This window comes from Haliotis rufescens, unplaced genomic scaffold, assembly GCF_023055435.1.
Source record: "Haliotis rufescens isolate VD_foot unplaced genomic scaffold, xgHalRufe1.0.p SCAF_19, whole genome shotgun sequence".
In the NCBI taxonomy this organism is placed as follows: Eukaryota; Metazoa; Mollusca; class Gastropoda; order Lepetellida; family Haliotidae; genus Haliotis; species Haliotis rufescens.
Genome location: NW_025963879.1, coordinates 9,375,581 through 9,389,587, shown reverse-complemented (window position 1 = coordinate 9,389,587; position 14,007 = coordinate 9,375,581).

Genomic DNA, 14,007 nt, shown 5'->3' with positions numbered 1-14,007 from the left:
TTACAATTATCTGTGTTTCAGCAAACCCACGCAGCTAGACTTCGTGATACGTTGGTTGAAATGGGCCTGCTGGAATACTACTGCATTATACACTTATACTTTCATGACAATAATCGTGTTACATGGACGTGATCATGTAATTATATTGTGATCAAACAAAATAAGTATTTACGACCGAATAATGGGACCAGTGTGTATCTTCAGTGCAAAGTTACTGCGATTTATAACAAAAGCGAGACTGTAAACAGTCTATATCCGCTACTGGGAGACAGCTGCTGATTCACATCTGACCGATTGGCATTGCAAAATCTTATTATCCGCTATAAAACAATAGCTTAGTGTGTTTTAATGTGTCGGAATAGGCCAGGTACTATCCATGTATAGTTCAAGATAAGCGGTTGTTTGGGTGTGTGGGCTTTGTGTGAGTAAGTGGAGAGTTTCTATTCACGAAGGACAGATGAGGTTATTCTATGTAGTATCGTAACAGTATCCATATATATTCTTTATGTGTCCATTGTGACAGTGGGGCGGTCGGGTAGCCTAGTAGTTAAAGCGTTCGCTCGTCACACCGAAAACCGGTTTCGATTCCCGACATGGGTACAATGTGTAAAGCCCATTGCTGGTGTCCCCTGCCGTGATATTGCTGGAATATTGCTAATAGCGGCGTAAAACCAAACTCACTCATTCAACCATGTTGACAGTTGAAATAACCTGGCAGACATTGCATGGTGATATTAATACAAGATTGTTAACGTCAATCAATAATGAAAAGATTATCTAGTACCTTTCTTTAGTACTTTTATGGATTGGAGAAAACACGCTTACGAGGTTTTGGTAGACAGAGCATGCCCTGGGGAGCCCCCCGCGGTTTTTCCCGACCCCCCAGGGCATGCTCTCTCTCTACCGAAACCAAAGGAAAGTGTTTTTCCATACTTATAAACCGTCTAAATTGATTAAATGTTATAACGAGCATCTATAAATGAGGCGCTTCATTATAGCGCTTCCTTGAAGACGTGATAACTTGCACGTGAAATTCGCTGACTTCCCGGGCGTTCAAGAGCACTTGGATGTGTCAAAAACAAACCACAACTAAAATACTTACTTTTAAATGAAAGCGAAATCTTCGGTTTCTAAATGTTTGTGTTGCAATATTCCACTTCTTTTAAACTTTTCAAAACGAAAATTCGCAAATTTTAAAGGTGTTTTTTTTGCTTTACGAGATTTTCGACTTTAAACAATCCAACTGTTACATAGAGGTAGTTGTGACGTAACGGCTATCAGTTACTGCACGTGCAAATTGTGCAGCATTGATAAGCACTTGTTTAAAAGCACGTGTTTTGAAACCTCGTTGTCCTTTCACCAGAGACTCTGAAGTGATGTCGCTTTAAAATGTCCACGCAGAACTGTAAACATGACATTCAATTTTAATTGAATTAACATTTTGAATTGCTACTTGTTGTCATTGTTTTCAGTTACGTGGTTAAACCTGGGATTTGAGGTTTTACATTCAAAGTAAAACCTCCCGAACGAAAAAAACCCTCATAATAGGTTTTACTTTCAAAGTAAAACCTATTAAGAGGTTTTAATGCCTATAGAAAGAACTCTCTTACTTAATAGAGATCCCAATGAATAGGTTTATAATTCTCCATAAAAACCACCCACCACAGGTGGTACAAAAGCATATAACAAAATCATTAATAATTTCTATGACATAAGAATGGTTAACATAATTTGTGAGTTTGTAACTTATTTAATATTTTGCTGATAAACTTTGACAAACATTTTAATTCTTTAGATTGAAAGTACCAAAGTGCGTTTAAATGTAAATATGTTTGGACATTTTTAATATTTGTGTTGTACATGCAATAGTCTATAATAATGAAATGCTTCACAGCGGAAAAATATAATGAAACTCATCCGCAACGGCGGAAGTCAAATACAATATACAGTCTGTTTTCTCTGGCAATGCCAGTCTCAAATGGGTGGTTATGTAATATATTTAGGTATTGGATAGGCTAAAGGTCTGGGCCAAAATAAGTAGCTGCCAAATGAAGGTTGTTGTTTTAGATATTGGTAATATGTGCCTTTGGAACTTGACATGGTATCACTTTGTCAGTTTGGAATACACGGATCTTTTAGTATTCTGTCCACAGATGAGACAAGCAAGCGACTTTCAAAATTGAAAGGCGATGAAAATACTTCCGAGATCCCACAACTATTTAATACTGACTGCATGTAAATTAACCAAAATATCGTTGTTTTGTCAGTTGTGATGTCAAGTACACGAAATATGCCAAAAGGAAATAATTTTCTTAGCAATTGTAACTGATAGCGGAAATCTTACTGGTTCCCCATAAATGACGAAATTAGGTGTTGACGTTTATAAACCTGCTGCAAGTTTAAGGACGTTTAAGTGGACCCCGTTGTATTATATCGGGATGTTCGTAAACCCCTACCTCGGATCCGTATATCAGTATTGGTAATACCATGACATCAAACGCTCGTAAATGGTAATCAAGAGGAAGATCAATGTTTATGGCTTTTTAAAAAAACAAAAAACATTGTTTTTGCATCATCTGCTAAAGTTTTAACTGCGCATGTTAATTTTCTGTTCTTGTGAAATTTAATTCCCAAGCAATTATAAGAAACGACAATTTCCAATTCAATATCAGCTTAAGTAAATAATAGGTCTTTCTTTTCTTAGGCCCACCTCCAAACATGACAAGTTTAGTTTTTGATATATTAGCAGTTAGTTTCCATCCATAACAAAAGTTATGAAAATTATCTAAAGATTTTTGTAAGGACCTTAGGTCATCATAAGTAGTTGTTGGCAGCGCTACAGGACGAGGAACGGGTCTGCGCATGCGATGGCGGCACTTCCGTTACCGGTGGCGCGCCTCCAAGATGACGGCATTTCCGTTTCCGGGAGGCGTGCGCACCTCCAAGAGGACGCCACATCCGTTTCCGGGGGAGGAGGGGCCACAAGAAGCGCTCGTAAAATATAAAAATATCAAAATTAAAAGAAGCGCACGTAAAATCCTTTATGTTCATTTTGTTTTCTTTTTAAAAAAAGAAGAAGTGGTGGTGGTGGTGGAGGGAGGAGGGAGGAGAGAGGATGGAGGAGGAGGGAGGCGGCGGCAGAGTTTTTTGTGAACTCTAGGGTGACCACGAGGGTGTGAACGTCTGTAAACTTTGTCACTAGGAGTGAACAAGACACTCGACTCTTCTCTTCATGCTTCTTCGGACACCAGACGTGTCGTTCATTTCTCCATCCGGACAAAACACACACAAGTATTCGCAGGGGACTTTGGCGTGCTTCAGATGTTCTTTCCAGGGTTTGTCTGTGGCTTCCCATTGGCAGAGTGTCACACTGCAGCAATAACAGATAACACGGTCACCTCGTCCTTGATAGAAATAGCCAGCCATAGCCATGTCATAAGGGGTCTGGGTCATCTGTTTAGGTTACGTTTGAAAAGACCTCAGACGTTCTTAAAATGAATCATAGTTAGGATGAGAAGGATGACACAAGGTGTAAGAAGGTAAAGGTCCCTCCAGAATGTCACTAGGTCGCCATGTGTCATCCATAAAGAGTGTGTCCTCCATAAAGAGTGTGCACTTTCTCGCTTGTTCTCTCGCATTTTCAAACACCCCCTTGGTATCGGGGACATCTCGGGTTGGTGGCATGGCATTCATAGGCCGTCTTTGTCCCATGATGACTGTGGCTCAGCTGAAGGAAGGTCTGGGGGTTCGCCTGCTTTTATGAAAGTCTCTACATCTCACAGGATCGGCACATACACGAGGGGTAATTCGGATCTGGAAAACAGACGGGCGCGAACCATTGCAGCACTTCCGTTTCTTCTTCTTTCGTATTGTCCCCCAGCAAATCATCGATGACCAGCCAATGCGGGGCCACCCTTTTTTCGGGCAAGTCACGATCCGCTTCTTTCATGCTGTGCACAAACTCAAGAGCAACCCCTGAACTCTCTTCCAGCTCATGATGAAGCCGTTGCCCTTCGCTGTACACCCACACAATGCGATTGGTTGGCGTATCCAACACCTCGGGCCGATGCATCTGCTCAATACATGATTTCACAAAGGAACTTTTTCCCGATCCCGTGGGTCCCACAATGAACATCGTAAAAGGATGATGTAGGGTCAAAGGGGAGGTCACGACCTCTTCATCATCTTCATCATCATCATCATCATCATCACGTGACGTCATCCTGTGTTCGGGCTGACTGACACACGGCAGCTGTGGTGGTGGAGGTGGTGGCGGTGATGTCACAGGTCTCATAGGTGATGGTGTTGATGTTGGTGATAAGCCATGGACGTGTTTTTTATGACGAAGTAAGACATCTCTTCTAGAAAATGTCTCCCTTTACCACCCATGTCGCTCCGTGTCTAGGGCATTCATAAGTTTTGACATGATGTTGTCCGGATTTTCTGTTCATTGTTTCTTTCTAAGTCTTCACGGATGTGTGTTAACACTTGATGGTACTCTCTCCAAACACGTGTTTTTTCCAGATAAAATGCCAACAGCCAACACAACGTGAGGAACATCAATCAGAGGGACGATGTTGTTGCTTGGACCGTTCAGTGAAAAGTGATGACCGGAGAGCGTCTGTGGGTTTTAGGACACTGACACCCTGCCTCCTGATTGGTCCGTTCTTGACTGGACCGACCCTTGTGTTTCTTTTCCATATGGTCAGGCTTGTAGCATGAGAGAGAAAGCACAACCTCGTTTTGACCAATCAGAGGGCCATCCAGGGCAAAGGCGCCCTCTGATTCGTCGAAAACCCAGGCTTCTGATTGGTCAGATTTTGATCTGTTTTTTTTCTGTAGGTGTCCATGTCGATTCACTTTCGATCCGTTGTGACACCCAAATTGAATGAAATAAAAATGATCTAGTCGTCTCTGTACCCAAAAGGGAGCGTGTCTACAGGCAGCCCTGTGGTTTCGTCGCAGACCATGCGTCGATTGTCGTAAACGGTGCGGTAGTCTTTTCGGATGGGTCGGGTCGCAAGAGCGTTCCCGTGCCGAGGTCCTTTACGAAAGGTTTGATGAGGGTAATCCAAGCTGATTTTCTCCCCCTCCCAGTATCAGTCCTTTCATGGTGTCAAAGATGAGGTGTTGTTGGTTTCTGTAATTCAAGGTGAACCCTAGCACTTTGCAGGTTGTGCGAGTTCCATCGGGTCTGGGGTTCATTAACTCATAGCCATAGTTTTGGGGACCTCCTGACACAAACGTCTTGATGGTGTGTCCGTCCAGTTCGTCTGTAAACTCACCCAACGAATGGCCCAGCTCTGGATTCGTGTCGTGGGGTCGGTGAATGTTAATGACGCTGTCGTGTCAAAGTACAAGACCCTGCGACCCACCAGGGCCAAGCAACTATGGCGACATTGAAATGAGAATGAGGGGTTTGGAATTCTTCCTTGTGGGTATAGGTCACTTCCACCATGTGTTCATTGACGACATCCTTGATGGTATTTCGTTCATCCCTCCACAAGGCAAAGTGCTGTGCAGGGTCGTTCATATAGACGTTCTGACTATAGTCTAACCGCTGTCTGACCTTGCCCCCGAGCAAATTAAGAAAGAGCTTGGCAATAATGCGAAGTCCTGGGTTCTTCTCGATGCGGTCCTTGTCTAACCAAATGGCGTCTTTGTCATAGATCTCCTGGATGTAAGCGTTGTGATCGGTACCTCCCTCGGGGTATCCGCTGTCTTCGAGCTTCTCCTTGAAATGAAGGTCGATATAGGTGTCAAAGAGTCCTTGCTGGGTGTCGGGGTCATGCTGTGCAAAGGTGTCGAAATGCCAAACGTCGAAGATTTGAAGCCCCTTGTAACCATACTTCTTCACGGCTTCATGGAGTTCTACGGTGGCGTATGTGCCCACCCAAGACCTCTCTACGTCCGTGTTCTTGCAGGGTGAGTCTGACCGGGTATTGGCACACGTGCGGCACAAAGGACAGAGCAGTTTGCCACCTGATCTGTAGGGCAGTAGCGGATGGTAGAGTCGTTTCGGGGGTAGGACACGACATTGGATAAGTCCTTTCAGCTCAAACAACGTGTCCAAAGGTGGTTGATGGAGAAGGGTCGGGTGTCCCGAGGGAAACGCTCCGGTCTTACAAATGTAGGATAAAGTGAACAGATATTGATATACTTGATGGTTTCACCTTCTTGGGCTTCGTAGCATAATCGAGTGGCATTGGTGTGTCCTCCATAGAGACGTCGCAAGGGTTGAGCGGACCAGGTAAGTGGATACAGTGGGGTCCCTGCAAGAAAGCACGCAAATCAGAGTCCTCCTGTTGCATTTTTTTAAACGCGCATTCCCACAGGGTGACGACCCGTTTCACCTCAGGGTGTTGGTTCAAGAGACTCAGGCAGTAGTGGGTGTCGGTATAACATGCTCCTATCTACGTGCCAAGGACGGGATGATGTTCTCCACGCTCGGTCATGTGACATTTCTGACACCATTCGTAGATGGTGCCTGTGGCTGGATCGTAGCCATCCACACTGTACCCATGTTTACCCTTTCCAAACGTGAACTCTTTTTCACCTCCATTCATGGCGTGCTGGAGGTGCAGATTGGGGTCGGTCTCCATGAGGCATACGGGCCTGGGAATAGTTTCTCTTGGGTTGGTAGCCTGGAAGTTGAAGAATGGCGATGGTATCGGGTTTCAGATCGTGTTTTCGGAAGGATTTCATGGTGAACACAGCGGCTGTCATCACCTCTACAAAGGGATCCATGCGAACCATCCTGATGGCGTTCTGTCGGAAGTCAGCGCATCCCCGTCTCAAAATGTCGACATCGCTCTGACAGTAGGCTAAGTCAAACAAGGCTCCTTCTTGAACTTTTGGGTATGCCACTGGAGGAAGGCAGTGCGTTCCGCGGGAGACATGTCATCAGTATCGTACATGACGGCTGTAGATAGGGACCTCTGTAGGTCTGGTTGGTGTGGAAAATACCCTTTCTTCAGTTCATTCAGTCCAAAGGTCTTTGGAAATACTTTCAGCAGGTAGAGTAACTGTCTTTGAAACACAATCGTCAAAGGGTCACCTGAAAAACCTGTTCTCCATTCCGAATCTTTGTGGGGAGTTTCACCAGATGTGGGCACAGGCCCTTCAGGATCAGATAAATGAGCTCCTCCTTCTGGACAATGTTGGTGTTCTTGTTCTTCGTCTTTGTCTTCTCCTTCCCCTTCACCTCCATGGGGTGGGGGCGTCCACCTCGAGCACCATGGCATCCTCCCCCTTGCCCTCCTCCTCCTCCTCCTCCTGGGGTGATGAACGTCGCTGACGTTTTGTTGGTGAATGAGTTGAGAGGGTTCCATCCTGTTTTCTTTTGCGTGTGCTGCTCCTCCTCTTGGTTCTTCTTCTTAGGGTTTTCAGCCAGAGTCGCGTCGCGTGGTTGGGCCTCCAAACACGATCTCGCGGCTGGGACCATAACTTTCTTCTGTCCATGGACAGAGTTTGCAACAACTCCTTGGTCACTTCGCCAATGCATCGTCCACATCCTAACTGCACCATGCGCAAATTTGGGATGTGCTCCCCGTGTCTTGCATGCATTCAAAATCATAGAAGACATTTGATGTTGTCTCGTCGGTTTTGGTTGTAACATTCTTCCTCTTCCCACTCTTCCTCCCCTCCTCTTCCTCATGGGCTTCACGGAGGGGCGTCATGTAACAGCGATGGTCTGGGGTCATGGGTTCTCGACACACTAAGCAGAGACGTTCTTCATCTGAGCACTCGTGATGAGCCATGAGGGTCTCACAGACGCAGACCATCTGAAAACAGGCCGGGCACCTGTGAATCGATTGACAGGCGCTGGGTTTTCCCTCTGACGATGACTGGAGATATTGAGTGTAACACTGTTGACATGTCAAGCAAGGGATCCCTTGCTCTTCCTTGGGTCCACAATAGCTGGAGTGGTGGCAGCGGTATTGCTTGGTGCAGGGATGGTGATCGGGATGGTCGTAGCGGTGGTCGCAGCGTTCGCAGCGTTCGCAGTAATGTTTAGACGCATAAAAAGCTGACATGGAAGTGATCATGATGGAATAAATGCAACACGGTGGCGTTGGGTGGAGCCTCATCATATTTTTACATCTTTCTCTGGTCCACCTCTTGACTGTAGGCTTTCAGTTGATAATTGATGTGGGCCAAGGGGCGTCTCACGAGTGCTTGGTCGTCAAGGCCCCGACAGTGACCTTCAGGAATGCCAAGGCGCCGAAATAATTTCCGTCCCTGTTTGCCTTGAACATCGATGATTTGATCTGTTCTCGTCAGTCTCTTTCTCTGGGTGTCCCAATCTTGGGTCAGAGGGTTGGGCTTCTCGGCATAATGCTGTGCCACCACAAGGGCCCTTGCCAAACAGGATTGATCTTCGTTCTTGATCGGGATCTGCTACGTGTACTAAAGTGACAACCATGGTGGCGTCGATGTTCAGGGCTTTGTTTGACTGTTTGACTTTTTCCACGGCATGTAAGATATCTAGCCCATGGAGATATTCAAAGCGACGAAAGGGAATCCGTATGGGAGTGTTCAAAGCAGGGTGGTCGATACCTAGACCAATACGATCTCCCTTCTAGCCTGACATCTGTTGATAGAAGTCATCGATCACCCTGTCAAATAAAGACGGGAGTTCTATGGGATGAAGTAATCTGGGTTGAAGGTCAAACGATACGTATGGTTAGCGGTTCTTAACCGTCTGGATCGTGTTGGGTCTTTCCTGTCCAAACGATAGGGTGTACTCTGCTTGTCCGTCATGATGGTGATGAGTGACTGATGAACGTCTGCACTATAAGATTGACTGAACGTCTGATTTATAGACAAACCTTCTCCAAAACAGGATCGAAACCTGACCAATCAGAGGCTTGGATTTTCGACCAATCAGAAGAAAGCACCGACCAATCAGAAGACAGCACCCGAGCCGAGTGCTACTGAATCTACTTCTTCTCCAAAACGTCCCTTTTCAGGGCCGCCCATCTCTCCCAAAAGAACGCATTCATCCATGGCTTTGACGCCCCTCAAATCCAAAGCAAAGAACCCACCTCCTCCTCCTCCTCCCTCCTCCCGCTCAACTGCCGCCACCATGGGGTAAGATATTATAATTTCTAAAATGTATTCAGCCTCAGAGACAGTTCAAGATTGTGATAGGTCGAAAGGAGTTAGGATGTTTTGTATCTCCCTTCTTCTTATATATTGGTCTAATGTCTCTAATTAACCATTGGCCTGGGACTATTACAATTGCTGTGTATAAATGTGTATAAATATATCAATGGAGTTAAAAATATAGTCATTTTCAATGTCATCTAAACCTGCTGCTTTATTAACTTTTATAGACTTAACTGCTTCTTGGACCTCTCTTCTGTTATATTTGGTTCATTTAAATTGTTGTATTCAAATTTGTTTGATTTCACTTCAAGATAATGATGTAGATCATGACCATCATATTGTTTAGAAATGGTATCTTTAAAAAAAGCTTTTGAATTCCTTCAATGGAAGTGACTTCGCGTTAATGTTTTCAGTGTGATTTAACTTTTTCCAAAATCTTTCGATGAATATTTGAAATGACTTCGGGGTATTTCTTTTAAAGTATTTTTATGTTTACTCATTTGCTTATTCAAGTATTTCTTATAAGCTATTGCACGGTTTATTTTATAATTCACTTTATCAACGAGACACTTTATCTTACCGTAACGCTTTAGCTTCAATAAAGATTTTCCTCATCTGTTTGCATTCAGCAATATACCATTGCTTATTCTTTTTCTTATTATGCTTAACAGTATTACGTTTCCGTGTACCAAATGTAGAGCAAGCTGCGCGATGAAGCACCTCTAAAATAACGTTAGATGATCTGTTAATGACATCTTCCGGTTCTACAAGAGCTTCCTGTGCAAACAACATGGGGATCGATTGTCTACACGGAGAAGCAGAATTGGTGCTTTTAGAATGCCTCATGGCCTTCGGCAGATTGCCAGCATAGAAGACTACTCGAGCGAGACAAAATGGACACCATATCGAGCATGTGCATTGTTTACAACTCTGGGTATCATCCTGATGGTAAGTAGCTGTATGATGGTTTGTTTGTTTGTTTGTTTGTTTGTTGTTTATTCTACCATGACATTGATGAATGCTTGATTCTGATTGGTTAAAAAGAGGTTTCCTTTTTTGCTACGGAAACCCCTTTCAAATATATTAAGCCTTTTAACAAAACATGTGCGCATGAATACATAGAAAGCATACAAATCGATTCATAAAAAATGGCTGACGATCGATCGATCTACCCCATATAAACTGTGAAACGAATCTTTATTTCCTCTAATACACCATCCAGGTCTCTAATACACGCTGAGTCAAGGGCTCTCGCGAAATTAATAGACGGCATAGCGTCAAATAGAGGAAATACGGCAGTTTGATATCGGATGTTTGGGGTGTTGTAGGCAGCAAACCTGACTGCCGCGATGATGACATTAAAAGATTAAACGAAGGCATATCTTTTGCATACAAATTAAATGTTTATGAAACTGTTAGAGAAATGTTCTATGGTAACCAGAATCGGAACAATTTAAGCTATTTCCTCATTGAAATAACCGACAATAAAAGTGAAATATAACATTATAAAAATGGTTTGAAAAAACTGTATTCATGACAACATGTTGCTATAAACCATTTTGTGATCGATATTCGTTGCCATTTCCGTCAAAACACCACCCTTAGAATTGATCCTTAATCCTGATCCCTTTTGCGAAGCATGAAACATTACCTCACAATACTGTATACATTTATTTAACAAGGTCACTTACATTTGCAGATGAAATCAATTTCCAAATTTTATGGAATTTTATGTGTTTGGCAGAGAAAGTAAGTGATTTATGTGGCAAGGACGTGTCCGAAGAAATGAAGCTCCCAAACAAGCTCTCAAGCACGTGACCTCGGATCACGTGCAAGATGTAGTATGCCTGATGTACCATTGTCACTCAGGAAGCCCTTGACCTGCATGCCTGTCTAGTGTTAAAACACGTGTTATGTGGTCAGCTGTCGTGGGCAGTCGTGTTTCACAGCTCTCTGAAAACTGTAAGTTTTTATCTGATACACTTCACTATACAGTTTTGATTTTCTGCAAAGGGATTGCTGACACTGCAGGCATGACATTTGTGTCCATTTACGCTCCTTAAAGTCTGCGCACTCTCCAGAACCAACCACAGAATTTGCAAGATCTTTGCATCATTTTGCAGCAACAACGGCGTCGTCTTCCCAATCATTTGTTCACAAGCATCACAAGGTCCATGCGGAGGCGTTGTGTGGCTGTTGTCAACGCACATGGTGGCCATACACGCTACTGAACTTGTGTGCCGTCAGATTCTCGTGCTTGGGACTTATGATTTAAACTGTTGATGTTATTACCGAATACCGTAGGTGCTTGGAACAAATTATGGATACCACCGTTAATTAAAATCTTTCTTTGGACATTAATGATTAAAAATTACGTTCTCTGATACATTTGTCCGTTGTATATCACATATGGGATTACTTTTAAAAATGTGAAGTTTTTAATTTGACTCAGTATATATGACTCCTTAATTGAGTATCTATTGTTGTACTTAAGTTGTTCACGGCTCAGGGCAATGTTAATTTGATGAATGTGTACGTGGACGCGGAGATTCTTAAATTACTTATGTGCATGTTGAAGTATGTTTAATGTAAAAGAATCATTCATCCTACAGATCGCATACAAGTACGGAGCCGTGCACCACTCTGAGGTGAAGAGGTATGCTTTCATTGCTGCAATTATGTTCCTTTGGAACACATCATAATCTGCAATCATCGGCAGAGATACTATGTTTGAACATGTGTTGGCGGACGGAAAGTTCTTAAGTTCTGAAAGTGGGTCACTCTGGTGAAACGTAAGGGTTGTTTGCGGTCGAAGACCAAGTGGGGTTACTCTATCTGCACCAGTTGAAAATGTCAGCACATCTGTCACATCCTCGGCTTATTCTGGAAATATTAAATTTGTTCAAACCTATAACACGTGGGTTCAAAAGTATAACATTTGAACTGGAAAGCTATTATTCTATTACTGAAATAATTCTGTTTGATACTCGTTTTGTTTTATATCTACTCACTGCATTTAAACACGCTTACCAACAATAACTAGAAAAGAAGTTTTTGTTCCTTTTGTTTGTTTGTTGTTTAACGCCGCACTCAGCAATATTCCAGCTATATGACGGCGGTCCGTAAACAATCAAGTCTGGACCAGACAATCCAGTGATTGAAATCATGAGCATCGATCCACGCAGTTGGGATACGATGACATACATCAACCAAGTCAGCGAGCCTGACCACCCGATCCCTTTAGTCGCCTCTTGCGACACGCATATTCGCCTTTTACGGCAAGCATGGGTTGCTGAAGACATATTCTACCACGGATCTTCACGGGTCCGGAAAGAAGTACTTACGAGTACTATACTATGGTTATGTAGTAGTATGTAATTATGTACATTTCATCAAGTGTATTTTAAGGTCACCTTTTATTTTAATACCTAAGTTTTAGTCTACCCTCCAATCTAACCTGCTTCACTAAAACAAAAGCACAGTCACCCTTGCGCTTGCCTTCTCTATTGTTTCTCTGGTCTCTATTGTCTAGCCCCAGCCCCTTACTTTCAGTGACAGGGTGCATTATGGGACTGGTCAGTTTAAATTCACACTTGTATTTGACTATGTATGGAGACAAGTTGTCGGTTCATCGCTGAAATAATTCAGTCACTTGTCACAGGTTAGTTTGTTTGAATTGTATATTTATGTGTTCTTATTTAGTGCTTTGAAGGGTTTGTTAAGGTGCATATGTATGGTTTCTTAACTTCTTTTAATAATACTTATATTGTTAGGTGTGATAAATATATATCATATCAGTCATCGTATTCAGGTAAATGTAGTTAGGCTAAATTTGCTTAAATACTTTAAGTATGTAAGTATGTTTATAAAAGATAATCTTAACTAGCATTTCCATGTTGATATTACTTAACTTATTGTGTAACTAAGCATAATGAGTACATTTATTGATAGACTGGAGCTATTTACTTGTAAATTAAAGATCTGCACCTAACTGCACATGTATGAATGTATGTCTGTATGATGAGGTGAGTGATTAGAATATATATTTTAGGGTTATTGTATATACCTAAGGATGTAAACATATTGATGTAATATGTTACACTGTAATTATGTTATATATATATATTTATGTTCAGGTGTGTCCCGGTAAAGCAAATTATGTTTGATGTTGTGACATCATAGGGCACAGTGCCATACAACTGGTGAGGACATTTATATTTTGTATGTATTTATGGTGATATGTACTGAAATGGTGTTCTGTATTAATACATTTATCATCATTCTCCCATTATTGATAAACTATGTTTGTCAATTTATTATATGATAAATCTATGAGTACAGTAAGATAAAACTAATCATGCTAATTACGGTGGATCATAACAATGTATATGATCATATATAAGATTCTAATATTTGTTAATAAGTTATAATGTAATGATTTATTTGTATGTGTAGGTATTGTGCATATTATAACTCTGTGTATTGATTTTCACAGGGCCTCTGTTTATGTATTAAACAACTGGCATCCACAAATCAACCTGCGTTTAGTGATTCATTCACCTAAACCACTCCGTTACAGTTATATGGGTCGACCTTAAACAAAGTGCAATAACATCCAACTCATGTCCTTAGCATTCCAGTGGGGGTAATTTTCAATACCTCAAAAGTAATTGAACTATAAATGACGGAAATTCATAAATTCACGTTTTGATTTTTGTCAACATATTTCAATTTTGCGTACTGTGTACTTTCATTGAAAAGGGTGATTTAATCTCTGAACCATTTATTTTCTGATATCATTTGACCAGATCAGTCAGATAATACAAATACAATAAATATTTGTACATAAAGTTGTTGTTTTTTCAATATGGCGAGGAGGATGCTTTATGCAGCTGA